Below are 6,888 nucleotides of genomic sequence, written 5' to 3' on the forward strand. Positions count from 1 at the left end.
AAATTCAATCAGTCATGCAGTCAGATTAAAGGTTCAAAGTTGTCAATCTAAGGAAAACCAGTTGTTTGCATACAGTCATTAAATTAACAGGATTTGCCCCTGACATAACACCCCCCTGGACCTTCACAATTTGCATCATAGTGTTCACTCTACAACAATTCCTCACACCGAGCATGCATACAGCAACAGTAGAGGGAAACCTGCCTTTGAAACGTAAAAAAACCTACAGCAGAACCAGGCTCTGGTTGAGCAGTCTTGTGTCGAGGCTGACTGGGGTTCAAGGAGATAGAAGCATACATACAATAGGAACATAGAAACACTGATCTATAAATATTTTCTATATTAGAAAATGTTTAAGGTAAACTTGCTCCTCTGGTGTCTCTGTCTCAGAAAGACAGTTAAAGAGAGATCTCTGAGCCCAACTCTTGACCTAAGTAGCTTCTAAACACATGTATGCATGTACATTTCTATGCATACGCATGTCTATGTAGGTTTAGATGTTTGTATTTACAAACAGCTCATTAAGCGATGGGAACACTTTAATTTTTTATTAGATTGTTTAAACTTTGGGATAATAGTTAAATATAAAAGCATTACTTGATATTTGCTTATAAAAGCATAATCTTGTCTGTTCCTGTTTGGCTTTGACTCCATCCTGGAGAAAAAGAGCAGCCAAAACAGGAAAAAAATACTCAAAATATTCTTTTGATTGAGCTTTTTATTTTCTTTTGTACTTTCAATTCGAAAATTGCGCTGCTTAAGGTGGCTGCAAATTGGATTAGCTCTGCTAGCTTCACTCTGATATTCTTTCTTTTCAAGAGCTTTAATTTTTCTATTTGTGGGTCAGAGTTTCTTTTTTCTAATGTATTTTGCTTCTAGTTTTGAGTGCTGTGAAACTGGAAGGATTTTTACTGATATTTTTGTCCTTTTTTGATACTTGTCATGATATGTCACCACAGTGACCATAGGAATTTGATTTTTACAACTGGGAGCAGCTAATTAACATCTCCAAAGCTGAGATAATACTTTAACTACTTCCAGAAGTACCAGCTGTGTTGAAATTTAGGTACAAGGAATGCATAGCAACTAGCCAAAAGATGAGAGAGAAAAAAGAAAAAAAAGCCAATTTTTCCATCAATCATTATGGCCAATGTCAGACCTTAAGGACTAGAGTTAGAAGAAATACAAGCCCTTGCAAGGACCCAGCCAGATTATCGCCAATGCAGCATTATTAGTTTTACTGAAACCTGGTTGCAGGATCATACCTCGGACTCAAGCGTCTCTCTGCCAGGTTTTCTGACCATCCGAGCAGACAGAGATTTAAAGAACACAGGAAAACTCAAAGGAGGTGGGTTGACAGTGCTTGTAAACAAGAGCTGGTGTCACCCAGGACATGTTACTGGGAATATTTTACCCCATTTACACGACCCTTGAAAAACCGATCCATGTCAAGACCAGTCCGAGCTCGGATCAGTTAACCAGGCCGAGCTCGGTTCTGACGACCTTCTACACATCACGCTATCTCGGTTCCTCGACTCCTCGCCTCCTAGTGACGATCTGCGGTATTACTGCCAGTATTAAAGGAGGAAATCAAGCAGTTGGTGGCGGTAATGCACCAAAAGTTGTTTGCCAACCGCCATAAAACACAAGAAGAAGAAGACGAAGAAGGAGGGTATCAAGAAAATCAAAATGGCAGCGCTGTCACATTCAGAAAGTTATGCTTGATTATTATTGCTGTACTTTGGTGTTATTTAAAATGTTGCGTGGAGAAGATTTCAATTGTTGTCTATAGTTGAAGAAGAAGTTGTTGTTGTTCTTCTGTTTCTGGAGGGGCATTACCGCCAACTACTGGAATGGAGTGTGAATCGCGATGTGCAGCCAGACGGAGATGACGCGTTCTGCTCATGCGCACTTGTTATCAGAGGACCGAGCCAGGGAAAAACCAAGCTGAGCCCACCTCTGGAGCTGGTCTGCAGTTAGCTCGGTTCGGTTGTGTCTAGCTCGGTTCAGTTCAGTTTGCTTTCCATTTACACACGATAAGTTATCTCAGTTACTGAGCTCGGACCGGTCTCGGCACGGTTTTTCAAGGGTAGTTTAAATGGCGTATAAGTCACTGCAGCCCAGATAGTGAACTGTTTGCAGTTGGTTTTCAGTCATATTTTTATTTCTCTAGAGAGTTTACCAGTCTTGTGTTACTAATCGTTTACATTCAACTTCTGCTGTTGCCGACATTGCATGTAAGGAAATCAGCTCTGTTGTTGCCAAGCTCCAGACACAACAGCCAAATGCATTTATGGCATTAACTGGTGATTTTAATCACACCTCACTCTCTGCTACTCTGCCAATGTTCCAACAGTTTGTCAGCTGCTGTATCACAGAAAACAAAGCTTTGGACTTGTTTCATGCAAATGTCAAGGACTCAGGCAACAGTCCTCAGTCATTATAGAGCTGTTGCCCTGACATTCCACATCAGGAAGGTCCTAGAGAGACTTCTGTTGGTTCACCTGAGCAAACAAAAAAGCAGCTATTGCTATGAGGTTGGGGTTGAAGAAGCCATCATACACTTGCTTTAACAAACCCACTGTCATTTAGACAAGGCAGACGGCATTGTCAGGATCATAGTCTTTTATTTCTCCAAAACGTTTAACATAATTCAGCCTGACTTACTTACTTTGTGAAAAACTCCATTACTATTGCTTTTTACTCTTAACACCTTGGACATCCAGTGCCAGACAGTCCTATCATCTGCAGAAATTGTCAGATGACTCTGCATTCATTGGGTGCATCAAAGATGGACACAAATCTAGGTGTAGGGAGTTAGTGAACCAATTTTTTGTTATGGAGTGGAAAAAAATCATCTGATCCTGAAGGTCAACAAAACAAGGGGAATGATTGTAGATTTCAGATGACACAGGAACAAATTGAATTCTGTTAAGATCATGAGACAAAGGTAAATACTTTGGTGTTCTCCTGGACAACACACTGAACTGGAGACGCAACTGTGAAACCAACTACAAGAAGGGACAGAGCAAATTGTACTCCCTAAGGAAGCTTAGGTCCTTCAGTGTTTGCAACAAGATGCTACAGAGTGGGAGCTCATCCCCAATCATCTACCTGGGAAACAGCATCAGATCAAATGACTTCAAAAACCTCAACAACATAATAAAAAAAAGGCAGGTTCTGCTCTAGGAAATCCTCTAGAGCCCCAGAGATTATTTAACAAAAAGAGAATTCCTCATAAAGGGAAGAACATTATGATCAACAGTGAGCATCCTCTTCAGAAGATTTTTTAAACAACAACAAAATGTTTTCAGTCAGAGGCTTCTCCAGATCTGGTGCAAGACAGACTACTAAAGAAGCACCCTGCCTACAGCTATTAACACCCGCATAAACTCGATGGAAATAAAAAAATGCAACATTTATTTTCAACATTATTTCCCTTTGGGATTAATAAAGTATTACTGAATTGAATACCTGGTTTTGATTTATCACAAAACACGTTATTTTCTTGCAGCAATGGAACAAAATTTAAGCCATTATATGTGGGGGGGGTCAGGATATTGACAGACATTTATATCGAAAACATTTGGCTTTTAGCCCAGCTCTCTCTTTACCACAAAGGACCTCAGCAGCGTCCACATTACTGCAGAGACATCTGTCCACCCCACTTCAACCTTACTATTGCTGTAAAACACACAAATATATCTGAACTCCTCTGGCTCTGACCCAAACCCAGAGAGAACAGTCATGTAAACAAAAATACATTCTCTGTTGATTATTTAGTTACTTACCAGCAGAATGGTTGGAGAGAGAAGTTAAATGCTGCGTCTACTCTGTTCTCCATCATTAACAACAAGAAAAACCTGGGCAGCATTAAAACTGCTCAGTGTAACCTGATAGTTTCAAGGGTTGGAGCTTAAGGCTTTAGTGAAGCCCACTGCGTATGAAGAAAAGCCTTAGGTGGGATCTCCAAGTTGAAAGTGAGGAGCGACAATATAGGACCTCACAGAGCTGAACTATGTTCCAGCTGCCTTATTCTAGAGGTCTTCAACAGGGGGTCCACGAAGGTACTGCATGGGGGTTTATTGATTAGACTTTTTTTATATTCCACCCTGCAGTTTTTTCCACTAATTGAAATGTCTTTAAATACACATTAACATGAATTCAACACACTGTAGTAAACAGATAAATTGAGGCAGAAGATTAACCTGACTCCGCCAGATGGATTTGCTCCGCATATCCATCTGGAAACCTTCCGTTGAAGTAATTTTGGGAAGGGGCGAAAATACTGGTTAGCTGATTGGCCTATGTTGGTGATAAACCAATCAGATCAACGAAGGACATGACGTACTAACAGAGCGACGACGAAGAGGAGCCAATTGATAGATCAAACTCTTGCCGAAACCAGTCGGGAGAAGAGCAAAAACATCTTTTCCTCCGAGAAAAGCCTCCAGAGCAGTGTTTTGCTCTTCTTTCAGTGAAGAAATACTCTGTAATTCCGATAAAACTTGCTCGATAGCCACGCTAACGCTAGTTTCATCGGCTGAAGCCGCCATGTTCTTTAGACTGAACTGTCGCGCTTCTCGTTGCGTCACACCTCAACCCGCCTCAAAGCCAACGCTGATTGGACTTTCGTTTGGTGAACAGCTACAAATTTTCTTTAACGGAGAGTCTCCAGACTGATTAGCAAGTGAAATCTTGAAAGCTCGTGAGATCAGGATGGTCTCACGAGGCTAGCAGAAGATGTCTTTCAGTCATCAATGCACACATTCAGCGACACACAGGAGCTCTTTCAAGCTGGGCACCGTCTCATTCACAACATCTGTCCCATCAACCAGGAATCAGAATCAGAAATACTTAAATAATCCCAGGGAGAAATTACTTTCGTTACATTACTCCATCTGTAATAGAGTGACTATAGGACCAGTTTGATAGAACACAATTCCATACAAAATATATAATTAGGGGGTCCCCGCTTCATCTTGCCATCAGTTTAGGGGTCCTTGGCCTGGAAAACGTTCCCTAAATATCCTTGAAAAAGAAATACATACAAAATCTTTTGTTTATCCCCAGACATCATACTTTCATGTATCTTGGCCTCCTACAATAACCAGCTTTACCCATGGCATCGATTCATCAACCTGTTAGAAACATTCCTCTAAGCTTTCAGTCCACATTGATATGTCAGCATCGCACAGTAACTCTAATTCTTCAGCTGGACATATGTGATCAGAAGGGACATCCACATTCATCCCCCTTCAAAAGATCCCCAACTGGATAGAGATCTGTTTAGATAGAGGCATTTAAAGTTTAGTTAATTCATTGGCTAGGAGCCAGTTGGACATGATGCTTTCTGGAAATATGCACCATAGCTCCTGTGAAGGGATGGGTATAGTCCCCAACAGTCCTTACACTCATGAAATATTCTCCATATTATTTAAAAACCATTAATTATTGATACAAGTTCATTTTTTTTCCGACTGGATTAGACTTTTCCTCTTTTGGCTCATCCTCAAAGTTTGACGTTTTGTCTCGTCACCTTCCGTTTATCCAGGACGGGGTCGCGGAGCAGCATTCTCAGCGCAAAATCCCAGACTTCCCTCTCCTCAGAAACCTCCTCCAGCTCTGTTGAGGGAAGCTTGAGATGCTTCCCAGGCCAGCCATGATACATAGTTCCTTCAGTTTGTCCTGGGTCGTCCCCTGAACCTCCTCCTCCCGCTGGGACGTGCCTGGAACATCTCTTGAGGAGGCGTCCAGAGGACATCCAAGAAAATGTCTGAGCCACTTCAGCTGTCTCCTCTCTGTGTGGGGGAGAAGTGTCTCTACTTTGAGGATGACCAAAAATCCTCCTCATATCGCTAAGGGAGTGCCCTGCTGAGAAAGCTTGTTTCAGCACAGTAACAATTAAGTGTCCTACACCTATTTGAAGTATTCAGATCAAGTTAAAGGGAAAACAACACCAAATTCCAGCCCTTATGTATGATGGGCTAATAACCCAATTGTGAACTGGTGTATCTAAGGCACCTGCAGCTATTAAAAACACTATGTCTATATGTTGCCTTGTTACTCTCCCTTTTTTTTTTTTTTTTACATAAGACATTAGGCCACATGAACTCAAGTAGCAAATGTATTAAGTCGCCTCCAGCCTGAAGCTCAGAAGTGAAACACAGATGTTTAGTTTTCAGCATCAAATTTTTTTCAGGGAAGTATTAGAAACAGTAATACAGATTGAATAGAAACCTCTGTTTTTGTAATAATTCAGCTGCTTTCAGACATATTTAGCTGCAGGAATAAAGATGTGCTTCACTGCTTGACTAAATCCTGTTGTGCAAACATCCATACCGTTCTGTGCAAGTATCCTTTCTTTGTCTTCTCTCAGGCTCCGAACTCTTGAAGGCTGAAGCCAATAACCATCTCCTTCCTGTTTTTTATTTTCTCCTTTTGTTTTGTTTTGCATTAAAGTACTAAAATAATATTTTCATAAAAGCAGCTGAACAGGACCATGTATGCACTTTAGGAGATAACTTTATACTATTTCTAGATATATAGCTTTTTTCTCTACACACAGCTAAACAAGATTTAAATTTTTATATTCAAATTTCCTAATTTAGCACACAATATTATCCATATATTTTTGGAGCACAAGCAGGCATCATGATAAGCCTGGTAAAAAAAAAAAATGATGAAAGTTATTTATGACACTTAATGGGTTTGTGACAAAATTTTTAACCAGAACTATCAAAGCTAGCTATAGTAAGGTCTTAAAGGAATAGTACACCCAAAACATGATTAGCCTTCATTTTCTACTCACCCCCATGCTGAACAACACTCTGGAGTACTTTTTTGATATCTCAAATGCATCTGGAGATCTGGGAGGCTTCTTGCTGT

General features: G+C 40.5%; 1 protein-coding gene across 1 annotated transcript in view; it reads right to left on the minus strand.

The window, feature by feature from the left end:
* The window catches only part of podn (podocan), a 30,424-nt gene extending 26,491 nt beyond the window's left edge, over positions 1 to 3,933 (minus strand). The window contains exon 1 of the mRNA XM_015385774.1: positions 3,792 to 3,933. The gene's annotated coding sequence lies outside the window, so the exon portion shown is untranslated. The remainder of the gene's footprint in view (positions 1 to 3,791) is intronic.
* Positions 3,934 to 6,888: the final 2,955 nt, after the last annotated feature.

The sequence above is a fragment of the Cyprinodon variegatus genome, unplaced genomic scaffold (genome assembly GCF_000732505.1).
Source record: "Cyprinodon variegatus isolate N-32 unplaced genomic scaffold, C_variegatus-1.0 Scaffold348, whole genome shotgun sequence".
NCBI classification, from domain to species: Eukaryota; Metazoa; Chordata; class Actinopteri; order Cyprinodontiformes; family Cyprinodontidae; genus Cyprinodon; species Cyprinodon variegatus.